At 33.6% G+C, this 19,973-nt stretch overlaps 1 protein-coding gene across 7 annotated transcripts in view; it reads left to right on the top strand.

Annotated features, from left to right (window-relative positions):
• The window catches only part of LOC135832935 (sphingomyelin phosphodiesterase), a 40,286-nt gene that overhangs the window by 1,308 nt on the left and 19,005 nt on the right, over positions 1–19,973 (top strand). For 2 of the 7 annotated variants that reach the window (XM_065346489.1, XM_065346482.1), the window contains exon 2: positions 16,025–16,142. The gene's annotated coding sequence lies outside the window, so the exon portion shown is untranslated. Of the gene's footprint in view, positions 1–893; positions 1,198–10,613; positions 10,962–11,073; positions 11,208–11,550; positions 11,570–16,024; positions 16,143–19,697; positions 19,944–19,973 lie in introns of those variants that run through there. The other 5 variants (XM_065346483.1, XM_065346484.1, XM_065346486.1 and 2 more) reach the window with 5 other exon arrangements.

The raw sequence follows: 19,973 nt of genomic DNA, 5'->3' as shown, positions 1-19,973 counted from the left end.
AACTCGTTGTTTTCATTTCAATTTCAACGATGATAAAAGTCGACGTGATTGGGATAAATGATACTTTCACTGAAAGGATTATTTTATTATAGTAACAGAGAGCGAACTAGTTGATATCTCTATCAACTTTTGTTTTTAATACATTCGTATCGCAGTCGAACGACCATGACATGATTTCTGCCTCAATAGTAGAGTAAAGGCGTTCAGGTGATCGAAGATTGCTATGGAAAAGCTTCCAAACAAGGGTGAACTTTTGGCAAAGGAATCTTCTCTCGCATTCGCAGGTGATTCGTAAAAGTAGAATGGATGGCGCCAGTTGATTGACCTAGTAGAGAAATAGTTAAAAAGTGTATTAGATATGGATTTAGGTCATTTCGTCGCGTCGTCGCCGGCGCAAGGCGGTTTTTGGAAAGCAGTCTTTTTTTCAACTTGTATACAATCTGACGATTTTGATAACTGGACTCGATTGCGAGGTTTTTTACCAACTAACATTGTCGTAACGGTATTGGCGTTTAATGAAATGTTAATATAGGTTAAATGAAGAAGAAAAATGGAAAACAGGTCGCTCATCGGGCGTACCTATTACGCAAAACTTTTTTGTCCCCTCGAAAAAATGGCTCAATTTGAACAGAGACGCGGGTATTTTGATGATATTATATTGTTTGAAAACTGGTCTATAACGATTGACCCCTTCGAAAAGCTGGAAAGCCGGAATACTCTCACTTGGAAGTCGATTGGCCGGATTGTTGTAGGTCAAGGTGATGATGATGTTGATGATGATGGTATATATGACGCGCGCGTCAAAAGAAGGAGTTCCCGTTACTTCCGTGTGGATTAAATTCTCTTCGGTGTACCTCTCTGTTCTCGGCACACTCGGCTCGATCATCGGTGTCCCCACTTCCAAGAGTATTCTCGACTTTCGGATCTACAAGCCGAGGCATACTTCATTGTTGTAGTGAACTTGGCGTGATCTGATCTACGCTTTTGTTTTTCGGTTCGAGAGTTCGAGTTCATGATTTTATGTGCGTGTGTAATCGAAATGAAACAGGTGATCGAATAGTTTCTTGTGGAATTTAAAAAATCTTTCCGTGTGTGTGTGTTGTTTTTTTAGTGTTTTGTAAAGGTGTTTGAGTGATTATTTTCGGATCTGTGTTGTGTATTTGTGTACTGGATTCCCTTTTTGGATGATGGATTTGCGTAAGTATTCGTTAATACCTATACCTACGTACATATTTATGACGGATAAATGGGATTGAATTGGAAATATTTTCTTGTATGGTGACATTTTGACTGTAAAGATAAACATTTTGGTGGCTTGGTAAATACTGCGTTGAAAAAGGTAGGTAGGTAGGTTTTATTTATTGTTTTTCGGCCGTAAACACCTATTAGGCATATTTTCCTCATTGATTTCTTCTTAAATTGAATGAATATACGAAATGAAAAAGGGGTTTTCACTAAGTTTGTGGTGCTTGTGTTTGAGTAAGTGCTAATAGGATAAAGCTAAGGTATTTGAAGTTGAAACGTAATAATGAAATGTTTTCAGAGAGGTTTCTCTGCATAATTTGTGGATTTGAATTCGTTCTGAAATACCTACTTACTAATGATCCACTTTTCCATGTTGAATTTTGAATCAACTGAAATGTTGTTTTTTTTTCGTTCATTAGCTTCATGTTGATTTTTTTGCTTTGTCATTTAGCATAATTATCAATCATTCGTCTTTTTAAATGATCCTGCACAATGGTCTTTCGAACTAACTCGTTCGGAAAGAGTGGATAAAGTTCGAAATTGACCTCTCGACTAGGAATGTTACCATACCATCTATATGATATGTATTTTAATACGCATATTACATATTTGAATTTTTTAAAAAATACCAAGTAGTATTTGAACTTAATGTGACTTGAAGTTACCTAGGTTTCATTTTTTATTTCATATCTATAAATTTTGTTTTCAAAGTTAGCTGCTATAAAACCCTATGTGAAGGGCTGAAGGTGACTACCAACCCCAAGATCTGTTTCTTTATTCTAATACCTCAGGTATCAAATCCAGAGTTCTGTCTCGAATATTGTGAACACTGAATCGAAAAATGTTTTCTCTTTTAGGTATACTATTTAAAATTTTTATAAGTAACTGATTTTTTAAAAAAATCCTAGTACCTATTTAACAATTTTGCATCAAATCTTGTTTGATTTTTGGTGAATTTTGAAAATCAAATTTGAACCAAAACTGGGGGAAAATGAAAATTACCTACACCAAATTTACTTACTTATAGAAAGCTGAAATTTAGCATGCAAAGTGTCTACTCTATTTTTGACCTTCTGAATCGATTGAAAACGGTTTCGAACCGTTTTGAGGTAGTTTTGGAGTTTCCATAAAATTTTGTCTAAAATTGGATAAAACCAATCAAAAATCATGTATTTTGTAAACGTTTTGCAGGTTCCTTTTCTGTAATACTCTGGTGTGTGGATGCAACTTTTTTACTCTGAGGCATCAATAAATTATGGGAACAATCTAAAAATGATGAAATTGATTAAAGAAAAATTACTCACTTGACTCAATTTGATAAAATACATATGGAAAAAAAATCCAAGGAGGCATCTTTTGAAAAGGCAGTTACTTCGGCATTACTTTTTTGGACGATATTTAAAAATTGAAGATGTCCCAAAAGTACACCACATTTAAAATTTAAAAACATCAAGTCTTCAGGTATTTGAAAAAATTGAGTTTTCCTAATGCTTGGGAGTTAGCATTACATATCTACTTATTTTAAATATTTTAAATTTTCAAATCAACTTTAGAAAGTATTAGCCAAAGGAATGCCAAAAATGTCAAAAATATCGTTTCTTGAGCTTCAGTTTCAAAATTTTTGATGATTTTCATTTTCTGTCGCTCCTTTCCAAAAAAAGTTGAATACTTACCTGAATTTTGATTCATTGTCAACCGAACTACAACTCCTTAAATTTGTTACCAATTCTTGAATTTGAGCCCTCAGAGGCTCAGAAGTTGGATTGAAATATCAGCTCTTCCAAACTCCAAATCCAAGAAAAATATCTTATTACGAGTTTAGTTCCTGACCGATGGTAAACAGACCGTCAACCGTTAATCGACTGTTGTAATAATGGGCCTTACTATTTGATGATAAATAAAATGCCTAGCAAATTGGAAATATTCGGCTAAGAAATGAAAGCTCAAAGTTAAAATTGTTCAAAATAATTCGATTTTGATTTTTAATTTTTCATACTTAAACTAAAATATTTTGATTTCAAAATATTTTATAACATATCTACGCATTGTAAGGAAGATTTTGAAAAAAAATGAGCAAAATCGGTTCAGTTTTCATAAATTTAGAGGAGGGGGCCCAAAAATTGGTTTTTGGGGCATATCTCGCCCCCTATGGTACCAAATCGGTTCAAATTTTGGAATTCGGTTTAAAACGCATTTTGGAAGAAAGTGTATTTCCAAAATTTTTTTATGTTGATTTTAGCCCCCTTTCTCCGAAATTTGAGGCCCTTAAAATCAAAATTGGGCCTTCGCTATAGTTTTCGCATCAAGTACTCGTCGAGGGCTTTCTTTTTTAAAAAAAATCAGCTTCCTAGGTGTAATGAGGGCCGAATGAGAGCCTGGTGAACTTTTTTTGCTTGTAGCTGTATACTATAGATAGTTCCAGCAACAAGGCCCAGGGGTTTTTCATTCGTGTTGTTCTCCAGCTTCAGCCATCTCTGAACGATGCCATCAAAAATCGACATTGCAGAGCAATGAGCATGCTCGTAGCCTCATATAAGTAGTTGAAAATTTGATATTAACTCTGACATAATAAGTATACTCGATAAAAACGCTTGAAATCTTGGTTTCCTTGGAAGACTATAAAATGAGCTAACTTTTGGAGTTGAAGGCTACGTTCCTTTCAAAATTGTTGGTACTCTTGTACGTAAAAGAATGAGGTTTTAAAAAATTACATCTTGCTGAACACTGATCCCTAAAAGAAGGATGCTTTATTTTAGTTGTGAAGAATACAGTTTTTTTTTTCTGCAAACATTGTGAAGATTGCTCTATTTTTTGGGGGGAAATCTTTGAAAATAGGTATGTAGATACTTACAATTTTTTTGAGATGATAATTTGGTCATGTTTTCTGTGAAAATTTTGCTACACGTGATCTTTCAAAAATTCAAATTTTTCTGGATGACTTTTAACTTGAAAGTCAAATTCTCTGTTCTGATTCTAAAGTTTTGATTTAGTAGTAAATATCATAATAATTTTATTGTAAGATGCTACAGATTTTTGTGAAAATTCGGCTCCAGTATAGATACTTACCTACTGAACTTTTGGAGACAGTCTGCCTTTGCTCCCATCCAAGACTGAATTTGAGCTCTTTGGTGTGGTAGTCAAACTTCTCCACCTTTGTATTCCATCTGTGACGAATTTTATTTTTGCAGCTTTAGCTTCAACTAGAAATATTTTTTTGTCATTTTCAACTGCAGAATTACCTCCATGTGTAGGTAAGCTAGGTACAGGGTGTCCAGAAATATCGTGAACCCCTAACAACGTTTTCTGCTAAATATTTCGGTTGGTCACAGTGAATGATAATAATGATAGCACATGATTGGTTGTTGGGCTGAGATGATAACATTCCACCAACCATATGCATCTATTTCACGTTGCCAACCTCTATTTTTAATGAAAAACTTTCTTAGGGGTGCTCGATATTTCTGGGCACCCTGTATATCCAAGAGTAGGTATTGTGTTGATTTTTCATGAAAATTTAGTTTCTGTATCCTGTACTCTTGTAGTACAAGTATAATTCTTGGAGATCAATGTAAGCTCTCTTCAAAGTTGAGTGTTCGCATTTCAACAACAAAATTGTCAAGTCAAGTTTTAAAAAATCAGGCATTGGTCATAAATGATCTACATAAATTGTTTCTCAAGTTCAAGTACAGTACCTACTTAGATCTTGAATCAGAATTCAAATTTACTTCCTTCAATTCTTCCACAACTTGAACCGCTGGGTTTACACACCCTACCTGTGCAAACTCTCAAATGCAACTGACGCGTGTTTCATTGTTCTTTTTCACACGCAATGATACCAACACGTCAAACGCTGAATTTCCCTATGGATTTCACAATTCTCAACATACTTAACGCAATAAGAAAATATCAAACACCGCTGCGGCGCTGCCGAAACAAAAATGTAAAAAATTCTCTGCCTCTAAAATTGTACATTTATTTTATCGTCCTCGATACAAAGAGTCAGAGAGGCGCGCGTAACAAACTAGAGAAAGTCTGTAATCTGCGTATTTGGCGGTTGAAAAATTTGCTTTTTCAATATTAGCAACAGGATGGCGGCCGGGCAGCTACCTATGTAGTGTATAATATGTATCGGAGTATCACAAACACCAGCATATATGTGTTTGGCACCGACGGTATGTAGAACAGGAAGTTTACTTAGGTGATTGTAGCTGATCCGATGATGGTGGATTTGTCTCGTGTGTCGGTCATTTTCACCTATTGTCTGGCCAGTCGATGATGATAATGATGAGTCGTCTAAGCGACCACTCGACCAGGCTCGCCACTGTATTCGGTTTATCGTTTCGTTTTAATATTATAGCTGTTCTTCTTTTCGAGACGAACGAATCCCGCATTTAATAATGGTATTACGTTATTAAGGTTGGTTTTTTTTCTTCTTCTTTAATTACCTGGTACGTATACGACTGTATTACGAGCCATCTTCATTCACACGAGTAACGAGAGGTATTTATGCAGCAATTACAAACGTTGGAAAAAAATGTCTCGGTCTCTCGGTGCGAAGCAGAAGCAGGCGGCGGTGACGCAACTGCAGGCTCTCATTTTTTGTCACAGTTCTACGGTCGCAATAATTATTACGCGTAATCGGCTTCTGCTTGTAGTGTAATACACGCGTACGCATAGAAAACCAGACGAGACGACGACGGCGGGCGTAAAGTTTACCTACCCTATCATTTAAACTAGATCTGCGGATTGGACGGCGATAAATTTCATAAACATTGTTTGCTTTCACAAGACCTACCTATCTATCAGGCTAATTACATATATGTATTTTATAAGTATTTAAAGCGAAAAAAATACGTACCTATAATCGCGTCGACATTTGTTTTTCTAATTTAAAAAACTGGGTGAAAGTGAAATTATAAGTTCATATGGCGACGTTGTTGTTGTTGTTTAGTATCGTACTCTTCTTACAGGTATATCTGCGTCTTTTTTATTTAACATACAGTACCTACCTAGGCCGTCTTATTCTACCTATAACCATTCACACTAATTCTCATTAACAAGACTTTCTGCCTCTGCCATCGTTTCTAATTTCTTTCTCTAGTGATATCGAATCTCGTATTGGTTTTGTACCCGATGCCGAGCTCCAGGTAATCCATACCTACTCGTATAATATAGCTATACCTCTTGTATACTGAGGTGTTTTTTTTCACCGCTGATCGACGAGTTGAAAAAGAAATGGCGTGTGAGATGATTCCTCTGGTGGTATTTTTGTAATGAAAAAAACGGTACTAATAATTAGCAAGTGCGTGTGATTCGTTCAACAAATCATTCTTAATGGCGAGTTTCCTGCATGAGAACATATTTTTCCTCTGACCAAACTTCCATCGCTGAGAATTTCTTCGAAGTGTCGTTTTTGTGAGGTGTTTGATCCTCTGAGCATCATTCATCTTCAATAATTCTTTTTACGTGTATTTGTTTGAAAAACTCAAAAGCCCCCTAGGTACTTTCCTTCGGATTCGATTTAGTAGCCACTCAGTCGTTCTCGAATGGGTAATTAATTTCTGAGCAAATCGTTTGTAAACGAAATAACTTCAATTTTGGTTTATAGATTTTGTAATGCCAAGTTTTAAGGTCTTATAGGTTACTTCATACTTATAGTCTGATTTATTGGTGACTCATTCATTCGCTGACGATTTTTTCAATTCCGAGCAAAACATTCACCAAAAAGGCAAATAATCAACTTCGATTCTTATTAATGGATTTGATTTGGGAAGGATTGAGTTTATTTGTCGATTAAAACCGTTAATTTTCGTTATTTCGTAAATCCTTAGCTGATTTTTCAGTGATTCATTCGTTCGCGAACGATTTGTCTGCTCTGGACAAATCGTTTGGGAACGAATCAATCACAATTTTATTGATAGATTAGAGAATATTCGTTTTTTCTTGTCACGTATCATCTGATTTTTATTTTCAAGTGATTCAGTCGTTGTAGAATGATTTATCGCTTCTAAACGAATCGTTCGCGAACGAATTGAGTTCAGGTTTGGATGGTAGGAGTAGGATTAAACGTTCAAGTTTTGTTACGTCGTTTACATCTAATTTGATTTTTCAGTGATTCATTCGTTCGCAAACGATTTTTCCCCTCTGAGCAAATCATTCACTATTTTTGTTGACACGTTGACAGATTGTAGAAAGTTTCGTTTTGTATTATCCTGAATGATTCAGTCGTTCTCGAATTATTCATCGCTTCTAAGAAAATCGTCCGCGAGCGAATCAACTCTATTTTTTGATAGATTTGTGATATCGAGTTCTGTTATTTGTGGTATAATCTTTTATCTGATTTATGTACTTCGTGGGAGATTCATTAATTTCAGATAAATTTCTGATTTTTCAATTCTTCGATCAAATTGTCCGCGAACGCGATCGAATCATCTTCAATTGTGTACCTATAATGAATTTGAAATTGTTACGATTCATCGTGAAAGCACAGAAAAAGTTCATAAAAACCATATTACGAAAATTGTACAGAATATCGATAAAATGTTTAAAAAATCAGTCAGGAAATTTGCGAAATTTAATTGAAAATCAGTAGGTAGAAAAGGTAGAATAATGTCCAAGTTTTGCCGAGTATTGCAATAACTATGTACACAAAGTTTAAACTCACGAAATGATAAAAAAAAAATAACTTACAATTAGACATTAGAATGGTTGAAAATCCGTGAAAATAGGTTGCAAAAAACTTGTCAAAATTGTCAAAAAATGTCGTTTTTTGGTAGTAAAATTGTCGTTTTTTTTTGCAAAAATTCCGAAGTCTCAATTTTTATTCCAAAAGTTACCCAAAAGTATCACATTATTGCCAAAAATTCTCAAAAAGTCGCCTCTAAACCAAAAAGTTGAATAAAGTCTTATTTTTGATTTTTCTGACAAATTGTGCGAAAAAATATCATTTTTTTGGCAATCTAAAATTTGTCAAAATTGCCAAAAAATATCGTTTCTTGCTAGTAAAATTGTCGTTTTTTTGAAAAAAATTCCTAAGTCTCAATTTTTATTCCAAAAGTTACCCAAAAGTATCACATTATTGCCAAAAATTCTCAAAAAGTCGCCTCTAAACCAAAAAGTTGAATAAAGTCTTATTTTTGATTTTTCTGACAAATTGTGCGAAAAAATATCATTTTTTTGGCAATCTAAAATTTGTCAAAATTGCCAAAAAATATCGTTTCTTGCTAGTAAAATTGTCGTTTTTTTGAAAAAAATTCCTAAGTCTCAATTTTTATTCCAAAAGTTACCCAAAGGTATCACTTTATTGCCAAAAATTCTCAAAAAGTCGCCTCTAAACCAAAAAGTTGAATAAAGTCTTATTTTTGATTTTTCTGACAAATTGTGCGAAAAAATATCATTTTTTTGGCAATCTAAAATTTGTCAAAATTGCCAAAAAATATCGTTTCTTGCTAGTAAAATTGTCGTTTTTTTGAAAAAAATTCCTAAGTCTCAATTTTTATTCCAAAAGTTACCCAAAGGTATCACTTTATTGCCAAAAATTCTCAAAAAGTCGCCTCTAAACCAAAAATTTGAATAAAATGTTATTTTTGATTTTTCTGACAGATTATGCGAAAAAATAATATCATTTTTCTTGCCAATCTAAATGATTGCCAAAAAATCACGTTTTTTACTAAAATGGTCAAAATCTTGCTTTTCACCAAAAATTAACTAAAATTCTTGCCTTTTAGCAAGAAGGCTGAAAAATTTCTCTTTTTTCCAAAAATTACCCAAAACTTCCAAAAGATGTCGCATTTTTGGTTCTGAAAAAGTCCTGATTTTTCGTAGTATTGTCTGTGTTGCTTTTTCTCAAAAATTGTTAAAAATTTTCGCTTTTTCAAAAATTGACCTAAATATTCACCTTTTAATAAAATGGCAAAAATTATCGATTTTTTGGAAAAAAAAATTAAAAAGTCTCTATGATCTTGAACCAAAATCCACGTTCAATTTAAACTTTGGGTTCTCTTTTCGTCTCAATGATCGTGAAACTTTCTTGGAATAGCAGCTCTCGAAAACAAAATGTTTCGTTTTCGCGATTCGCAGAACCACAAAAAAAAATGAAATTTAAAATCTGAATTATTAATTACTTACTTTCTGCGGTTTTCTCAGAACGGCCTTTGAAAGGTTCAAATGATTTATTCGTCTCGGGGAAATTATCAACATCTTTGTTGCTTTGGGCCTTTTTCAACTTACTTTCTTTTCTCGTATATTATGACACGATGCTGTGTAGAATTTCTTTATTTTTTATACGCAACTTCCATTTAAAGAGCTATCGATACGATAGAACGGATAGAATATTCGAGAGTCTCGTAAACGAGCAGGTGAATTTCGCGGAATCGAATTTTACTCGAGATTCCAATCATCCTCCTGTTATAAACTCATATACTTACAAGTAGGTAAAATTGTTGAACGGAGATGAACGATTAAACGTGTTTGATGTCAACAGGTGACCAATGAGTATGTATGGTATTTTGAGAAGTTAATGGTGGGTAGGGTATGTCATTGTGGATTTCATTGTTTTTATCATTTTCCACGTTCTATACCATTCTTTATCAAAATTTATAGTTTCGAGTATGAAGTTACAGATCGAGTGGTACTAACGAAATCCAGTAGACTAGCCATAGTAAGTATAGCATGCGTACGAGTATCGAGAGAAAGATATAGAGATAGCGAGAGAGAAAAAAAGCTGTTTACGCCCTTATCGCTTCGGGGTATATTTTATTTACACAACTGTATAATCGTATTTTCTCGTTCAAGTGCAAGGTCTCGGACAAGGCGCGATGAAAACACGATAGAATCGAAGGTGATAGTCGCGACAAGTGCACGAATACGAGTAGAGATACCTCCAATCTCTACACATGTAGCTCTTCTAAGTTCATTGTCTAAGTTATGAAACTTTGAGCAGAAATTCCTCATCGTGTAGTGAAAGGGAAAGAAAACTGGCGTCGCCTCCGTCGATTTCTTTAATCGTGACATGACGCGAAGAACGAATGGTACTCGTATCATGCACATCGCGCACCAGAGACAAACAGTAAGACTTTTTATACAAAATCGAGTAGGTAGGTATTACGATGTTGAATTTAATTTACGAGAGACAGAGAAAGAAAACTCCTTCAGGCGATATTATAAACGAGTAATTAACCCGATTCGATGGAAAATTACGATCATACGATGAGGCAGGGGGAGGGGGCAAACCTGCATACCTGACAACCTACCTATGCTTAATAATTTGCAAAGTACGAATTTTTGTAATGAACGGGTTTCGCTGAAGACGACGACGACGACGACGATGCAAAATTTAAAATAGAACTCGATCAAGTTCGACTTTTGGACGTAAATTTATCGAAAAAGCTAAGTAACCGCTAATTACATCGTGTTCGTGACCGAGAACGTTGTTTATTCGAGGTTTCGAGGTATGTACCTTCAAAGGACGCGCAGGACGTTAGCTGGTATTAATATTTCATTTCAAAAGTCTGTAAACGACGAACTTTACTAACCTTGTATGGTGCTGCTTGAACGATGAAAGTTGGAGTAATCGTTAAAATCAAGGAATTACCAGACATTCGCGAATTCGGGATCGGAATTTTCATATCGTGTGCGTTGCTGTGCAACTGAGTGATTAACGTGCGCGATTATATGTACGCGAAATGTGCATATAAGACAGAGTTAGACACAGACAGGTGAGTTAATCTGACTATATGAAAACTAGCTAGGTACCTACTTGTACTATCAGAACGTACGTAATTGCGGTTTCAAATTGTGTAGAAAGTTTCGTTCTATTTTTGCAACCGCCAATTGAATTTTTTGGACGGCGATTTCTGATGATTAATGATAGTTTCGTGTGTTCCCTCGGTCTTGGTCGATCCCGATCGTGTATGTGTCTCTGCGCGCCCGTGTATAGGTTAAATACCTACTCGTATATCCAGGTACCTAGATTTATTTTTCGGTATTTACAACTCAAGAGTGAATTTTTTTTCGCCGGAGAAAGCATTTTTGCGGTTTGTATAGCGCTCAGTGTCAAGTTCACGGGGATTATTTCGTTTTATGGGATATTTGTCTCGATAAAGTTGAAATTTCGATACAAGTGGGAAGATGTTTTACAGCCAACGAACGTAAGCGATGAACCGGAACCTACATACGGAAAACAGATCGGGGTGATCGAACTGTGATTTTACTATAACTCTTTCTTTCTCTGTCTCTCTTGCAGCCGTCTCTGTGAGTAACGTAGAAGAAATACAATTATTTTACGGTCAGCAACGGGTAAACTCGATGAATGTTCATTCCAGAGGTACTGTTCTGGCAACAAAATACGACTAACTGTATTTTTTTCTGTTTTGTTTTGGTAATTTTGATAATTTGGTGGGTAAATTCCTCGTATGTTTTCTGACAATACTCTACTAGGCTCTTTTACGAGTACTATTGTTGAGAAATTAGAACAATTTGAAGGAAAATCAGAGTCAAAGTGCCCCTATTATACGTAACTACGTCAATGATTAATTTTTCCAAAACATTTTCCTTGTCACGCGGTTCAACTTTTTTTTCAGTTTGGCAATGTTTATGAAATAAGGAAGTGGTGATAGGTACCTGCATACGATTCGTATGTGGGTGAATTATGTAAAAGTGTTGTATCAATATTGATTAGTTATGACGTAAAATACGATATAATTTTGTTTGGAAAAATTATTTTTTTCCATGTAGGTAGGTACTAGGTAGTTGGCGTCACGGTTAAAGTCCTTACAGTCCTTACCAAATAAAATAGAATTATCTACGACTGAAAATTTGTATGTAGTTTCAATAGAAGAATTATTTTTAAAAAATAGCCATCGTTTCAATCATATTCGTTGGCCAAAGATTAATTTTTTGAATTCAATTTGAAAAATATCATAATTCAATATTGTATGTAAAAACCGAAGAAACGTCTTGAAAATAACCCAAAATATGAAAATTGTTCTTTGAGGTAAGTGTCAGTCAAAAAAACTACAAAAGTTAAGAAAACTCCATTACTTTTGTCAAGATGATTTTCAGTCGCAATTTTTTCGAGATTAGAACTGTACATTTTTACTAATTTCATAAAATTCGTCCCAACATTTGTGGGGGGGGGGGGGTTGAAGTTTCCTGAATCGCAAACCGCCCGAACTCGAAGAAATTAATTTGAAAGTTTGCAATTTAGAGATGGTAAATACGCGGAAATGAATTCGGAATTTCATAATAATTCAGAAGCAATCCGAAATATTCTAAATTGATTTATTAGTAGAATTTTGAAATAAATTTTAGGTATTTGGCAGGTAATGCGAATTACAAAATTAATTTGATATTTTTTAGTTCAGAAGTAACGTAAAATCTGGAATTAATTTGTACTTTTGTAGTTTGGAGTGAATATGAAATCCGAAATTAGATTTTTTGCACTTTGAAGGGAGCTAATGTGAAGTACGGATGAAATTCAATTGAAATTCGTGATTTGGAGACAGTGAGAAATTCGAAATAGATTTGAATTTTTCGTATTTTTGAAGTAACCTGAAATCCAATTAGTATTGATATTTTGAAATCGAAAATTGAATAATTGAGGTCGAAAATGGGTCATTAACAGAACAGAATTTTTCCATAAATTTTTCTCTATGAATAATAGCCTCGCTCCCCCCAAAGTTTTTTCAAAAAGAAGTTTCCTCAAAAAAGAAATTTTCCCAATAATAAGTTTTCTTCAAAAATGAAAAGTTTAGGAAAAGACAAATTTTGCTTCGCGAAAAATAATTTTTGAGCTTTTTTTCGAGAAAGATTTTCATGAGAGGAATTTTTCAAAAACAAAGTTTAATAGCGTTTGTTCCGCGAAGTGTCTATTTTCTCTACAAACATGAAGTTTTCACTGTTTTCAGGTCTTCTTCAAAAATCAAGACAGTGTGATTTTTCTGTTCAAGAATGGTTTTCATTTCTTTTTCTTCAAAAATTCAGTTTTCATTTTATTTTCAAAAATAACAATTGCATTTTCTACTTTAAAAATGAAGTTAATGAACATTTTTTAAAACAAACTTGGGCCCTGCAGAAAACGCGGGTGTTGGGCAAATTGTCCGGTTTGCCCCCCTCTTCATTGTCAGTAACGCCAATTTCGGATTTCACATTACATCCAAGCAACAAAATTTCAAAAATGATTTCAGATTTCGTTTAACCTTCAAACTACAAAATTTAAATTAAATATCAAATTTTGCATTACTTATTAACTTATCTCCAAACTAACGAAATTTCAATTCAATCATTTCTGAAATTTTGTTGTTCGAAGGTAAAATCCAAAATAATTTTTGATATTTTGTTGTTCAGATGTAAGTTATAGGTAGGTGCTTAATACGAAATTGGAAATGGAATTGAAAGTTTGTAGTTTGAAGGTATGTAATGCAAAATCTAATGTTGGACTGAAATTTTGTAGTTCGGAAGTGATATAAAATCCAAAATTAATTTGAAATTTTGTAGTTTGGAGACAATACTGAATCCAAAATTGAATAGAATTTTTGTAGTTTCGAGGTACTTAATGTGAAATCCAAATTATGTGGGTTTCAAATAATGCGAAACCTGAAATTGATTTGAATTTTCATAGTTTAAAGCCTTGGAGTTGATGTAAAATCTAAAATAATTTTTAATATTTTGTAGTTCATGTAGTTTATGGATCATTCCATGTCAATTCGACCAAGAACTGATAAGGGGGGGGGGGGTCGGTGATTTTTTTGAAATTTTTCCTGTGGAAAGACCTACCAAAGGGATGACCAATGGCGCAAATCGCAGCCCTCTAGCCTTTTTTTAAAGTCTGCTTGGGGCTTTCAAAGTTTTCAGTGAACTTGAAATATCATCCATTTCAGCAGTGTATTACTCGATAACCTCGATACCTACCAAAATGGAACTTTTTCCAGTAGTTAGGGGTTTTGAAAGACTTTTTGGTGATAATCATAAAAATCAGTGTTGCCACTTTTTTTCGTACAAAAAATTGGCTCGAAAAGTTTCAAAACGTAGTTTTCATATCGTTCCGACTCTCAAAAATTCTGAAAAAATATATCATGGACAACTTTTCACGCTGAGCAACATATTAAAAAATTGGGATGGCGTTATTTCGTAAAATCGATTTTAAAAAATCGAAAGTTTACGAAAAATGCGATTTTTTGATATAAAACATGAAAAAAAGTTTTGATTGGTGAAGTTGACCCATTTCACCCCTATTCTTACGTATCCGTTGAAAAAGTTGAAAAAGCCCTTTCACTCGATGAAATACTTCAACTCATCACAAAAAATCAAAATTCGAAAAAAATCAAAAAATAAAACGAATTTTATTTTTTTGCTATGAGTGTAATTTTAATCAACATTTTCATGAAATACGTCAAGAGGTCAAAGTAAGACAACTAAATAAATTGAAAATTGAATTTTTTCGAATTTTGATTTTTTTATGATGAGTTTATTTCATAGAATGAAAGGTGTTTTTCAATCCACTGCTGAAATGGATGATATTTTAAGTTCACTGCAAACTTTGACACCCCCTAGCAGCCTTTAAAGATGGGCTAGAGGGCTGCGATTTGCACCATTGGTTATCCCTTCAGAAAGTCTTTCCACAAAAAAAATTTCAAACGTGCAATGACCATTATGTCAAATCCGGAATTGTATTGAAATTTTGTATTTTGGAAGTACTGCCTAATTTGAAATCCAAAACTGAATAGAAAATTTCCTAGTTCGGAGGTAATGTGAAATATGAATAATCATGTTTGATGTAACGAAGACTTAAAAAATGAGCAATTTTGAGTGCATTGTTGAACTTGAAGAATTTGAAATCCTTCGGGAATGTCCCAGCAATTCTCTTGTACGGATTGGAGCAAGAGGTGCAAATTAAAATTGTGCTGTAAGTGCTCTTGTGCAGTGGTTATCGAATATTCAATTACTCATTCTGAATACGAGTGCATATGTATTAGCATTGACGCAATCCGAAGATTATCTTTCAATAAATCTGCGTTGTTTATTTTTTCATTCATCGATAGGTATAGTGTTTTATTGTTTTCTTATACGTACAAGTACCCAAATAAATACTTACTCATAGCTGTCAAATAATGAGGAATTATTTTCATACCTAATTATCCTCTGGTAAATCTCATCTTACGAGTATTACTTATTCTTGAAAGTACAAGTACCATCATAAAACGTTCCGCTGAGTAATAGGCAGATATTCTCAGCGTGTTCATTATACAAAAATTTATTTGCTACATAATAATCCTTTTTGCATTTTCCCGCCTATGCAAATTACATATACGATATGTGTACTTACAATGCAATCAAGGCAACGTTCTATTTACACATATCGGTATTTTTTTTCAATCATTATATCGAACGACGAAGCGTTTTACGAAACAGCATAGTACTTATAGTAATTTTGCACATTTGGCTAAATTCCTAAGGCAATTATATTTACGGGATTTTTTTTCTCCAAGATATGTAATCTGTGTATTGTTTAATACATGTATGTAGGTACGTGTATGTGTTGTTTTACCGCCTCATTATATGGTTTATTGTTTGGATTATACGCTGGACCAGTGACAGCTTCTTGTGTATTGTTAATTGCATAAAGAAAGAAAGGATTTATAACGCTTTCATCCGATATCTCGAGAAGCGGTTACTTCCTGAAACATACACGTACCTATACTCGTATACAGAATGTTCTGGATCTTTCTTTTTTTTCGCCATGTATATTTATGATTTATTTGTTGTGTTTTTTGTGTTACAGAATGAAGCTTCGTTATAGATTATGCACCAATATTGGCACCTTCGAATGTATTCGTAAAACCAAGAAAAAGATGTAATATACGTGTACGCTGGTGGAACATGTATAGAATTTGATACAGGTAAATTTCTACTATAGACATTCATCTCTAGCAATACTTACTGATAGATGAGTAGTTGATATTTCCGAGTGTAGAAATTATATAGCCGAAAAAAAGGTACAAAAATGATTAGTAAGCAAGAGATATGCTCGTCAATGTGACGTGGTCGTGCTACTTGACATAAATACGATGAACAGTTATTATGGAACGTGATGGATTTTTCGTACTCGAATGTAATTTAAATTTTAAAACAGTATTTTAGGTATTGATTTTCGATTTGTTGTAAACAAACAAGAATTAGAAATAGGGTAAAAAGTATTCTAAAATTCAAATGATTCTCCTAAAAGGTCCTTTGCTTTATTTAGTAGGTAGCTTGATTTTCTTTGGAAAACCCGAACTATAAATAGAATTCTGTCTACGCCTGAAGAAATGTTGGGCTGGGATATGCTCAAAATTTAGTTAATGTTCTCAAAAACGTATTTTTATCAAACATGCGTGATTTTCTTACTTCACCGTCACCTCTTCATGGAGAGAAATCAGAGTTTTGATGTTTCTAGATGTCCCTAAATTGACTAAGAGGACTGAAATTGGAAATTTACCCCTTTTCTGCCATGAAAAATTCAAGTGTCGACTTTTTCGAGGGTTTTCATTTTGACATTGCTGGAGTCCATCCGACAAATTTCAGTTCACTATAGGTAATTTTTTGACATGTTTTTTCAGAGTTTTGACTTTCTAGCCTATCTTTGCTTCCTTTCAGCTTTAAAGAAAGAGAATTTTTCACGCCATTCTAAACGGGTTCAGCTTCTCTATTTCGGATGGAGTCCAATTTTATCTTTAAAGAGTAGCTATTTTGGTTATTTGGCTTTACTTTGCAATCCTTCTCCATCTTTTTAATACTCAAAAAGCGACTTTCTCGCATTTTTCAACGGGGTTTCCGAAGATTCAAAAAAGAGTGATTACAACATTATCACTCGTGAGACTGAGGCACTTTATACCGAAGTTTTCGGTTTTTTGGTCCAATTTCGGATTTAATCAATGTAAGTGAGTGTAAAAGAGACATTTGACGCATGTTAATGATTAATCCTAAAATGTATTTGGAAAAATGATTCTCGAAACGGTGATCACCTCAAAAAAGTGAAGGGAAGGGCGTAGGGGAAAATCAGACTTTGAAAACCATCGCACGCGATGCTTTTTTGTTTATACACTTGACCTTCGTTATTTGAAAATATACATATTAAAAATTTATCATTTGGGATTATGTACTTTACTCGACTACAAAGAGTTTGATAGATATTAATTTTTGATGGTTTTTCAACGTAACTATTAGTTAAAAGTATCGATCTCAAAATAATATTTTCATCAATATCAATTTTATGAAAAAAGTTTTATTTTTGAAAATTTTTGCGATCGATTTTTGTACCTACATTTACTTACCGAAGCTTAAATGTGAATCATTTTCTTGTTGAAAATTTGAGAATGTTGAAAAAAAAACCATTGCACATCATTTTGGAATCTTCATTGTGGCCAATTTGGTGGGGGGGGGGTCTTCTGATAAATTTGTTGATATTTTGCTTATTCAATTCGATTAGCCTTTTTACGAGTATGTAGCTGAAAGTGCTGTAAAAGTCAGTATGTAACGAAATGGTTCTAAAAATGCATTTTCTTCGTATGTACTTCTGCATTTTCCTTTTAAAATTACGTTTATTTTAAAATTATTACGTGACGAGAAAAATTGTTTTAAAAAATTATTTTTGTTGTGAAAGCTATTTTTTCTGATACAGGAGTAAGGCAAGTGAAAAATTCTGCAAATGTTTTTTTATATCTGGAAAATTTTGTTATTCTTTCATTCTTTGAATATTGAGAAGTAGATCAATTGTTTCAATGTTCATTATAGAGTATAGATGATTTCGGCTTTGAGGAATAGAGGGGGGGGGGGTAAGAGCATTCTTGTAATGTACACTAACAAGATAACCACTCGAGTTGTCTATTTATCTACATCTAATTTGTACGAGACTGAAAATTTTGGATAGAGCATGGTCTAAAACGACCAAAGTTTTAGCTATTCAAATTTATTTTTTGATTTTTGGCGAATTTTTGAAATTCCAAAATTGATTATTTTTGGTGATTTGTGATTTTTGAGAAAATTATATTTATTCGATAAAAATGATGAACGTTAGTCCTGAAACTGATATCAACTCCCCCGGACCAAATTTCACCATTTTCAATTCAACCTTTCTGGAGCTCTGGAGCCTCCAGCGCGATTTTCAATTTCTCCAGATGACGCTGAAATTAATTATTTAGTAGCTAAAAATCGAGTTGTGACTTTTTCTCGACTTGTTTAACGAATTTATGCGAAATTTCGCCAATTTCCAGGCGAATACTTCGAGTGTGTTTTTTTGATCTTCAAATTCACGAAGAAAAAAAATTCAAAAAATCAAAAATTTTTGGTTCGTAGGGAAATGTTTAAAATTTATTCGAATGGCCGTAGTTTGGTAAAACCCAACCCCTCGAATCTAAATTTCACTATTTCGACTCATTCTGGAGCTCCAGATCAATTTTCGATTTCTTCGGAGTTCTGAGAAATTTATTATTAGGGAATTAGGGCAGCTAAAAATCGCGCTTAGGATTATGTTTGACCTGTCTAACCAGTCTATTTACATTTGGGTCGATTTTCAGACGGACACCTCGAGTGTGTTTTTTTGACCAGCAATTTTTGATTATTCTCATTTTTTACCAAATAAGTATGGTCGATTTTTAGCTGCCTAAATCAATTTTCATGCCTTTTGGGAGAAATCGAAAATCCCGCTGGAGGCTCCAGAATGCCTGAAAATAGTGAAATTCGGTTCTGGAGAGTTGATATCAATTTCAGGTATAAATTGCCAAAAATGATCAATTTTAAATTGAAAAATCAATTCGAGCTACTGAAATTTTTATTATGACCGTTATGGGGGTGTTTCAGGTCTTGCTCTTTCCAAAAAAAAAAAAAAAAAAAAACGCAGTCTCGTTGAAATGGAAGTCGAATACTCCGAGTAGTTCCATTATACATAAAACCAAAAGAGTCCTGATTATAATCTTGGAATAATTATTTTAAAAAAAATGATTGCCAATTTTCTATTTTAATAGTATCTGTATTGTTTGAATCAATTTTTCTCACAATAGAGGTGGATTAGGTCATCAAAAGACAATTTTTCTAAAGCTATCGTACCATTACCACATTACCTACTCAAGCATAATCCTCTTTTGTTCCTCCACCACACCTATCTAAAATTATGAAACTTCTTCGTCAACGTTATAATTTTCATTTCCCCAAAAAAATCTAATTAAAGCGAATAATGAGCTGTTATTGTTGTCAAGGTTCGTTTTTTTTTCCATTTCAAATTCGTCTAAATTAAAACATTATTCGTATTGTCTATCTCAACGAATAGAACGATTTAATCGAGCTCGTGTTGTATTATACCTTCGCAAATTATTAAATTTCGTTTAAGTGAAAAAAAAAATCCAACTAATTACTCGCCCAGGAAACCAGTTTTTCGAAAGCATTATTAAGCTGTATGCGCGCGATGTAAGTCGTACTATTTACATTGGTGTTCGGTGAAGCTGAACCGTAAACATGTCCAGATTTTTAATATCGCACTAATCTGGTATTCTGGTACCAAAGCCAGTTGTATTATTATTCGGGAAATCCACAGCGATCCGAATCAGTTTATACACGTTTTGCCCACATTGATATAGTTGATAAAAGTAGATCGTGTTAGTAGTTAGTTATAGTGAGCCTTTTTTTTTTCCAAGTTCCATATTTATGATCGTTTTCGCGGTGTCATTGTAAGTATTTACCTATATTTTTTTGTCGTT

This window comes from Planococcus citri, chromosome 1, assembly GCF_950023065.1.
Source record: "Planococcus citri chromosome 1, ihPlaCitr1.1, whole genome shotgun sequence".
Classification (NCBI taxonomy): domain Eukaryota; kingdom Metazoa; phylum Arthropoda; class Insecta; order Hemiptera; family Pseudococcidae; genus Planococcus; species Planococcus citri.
Note: the sequence above shows the minus strand (reverse complement) of the source record. Positions and strands in the feature narration are given on the sequence as shown.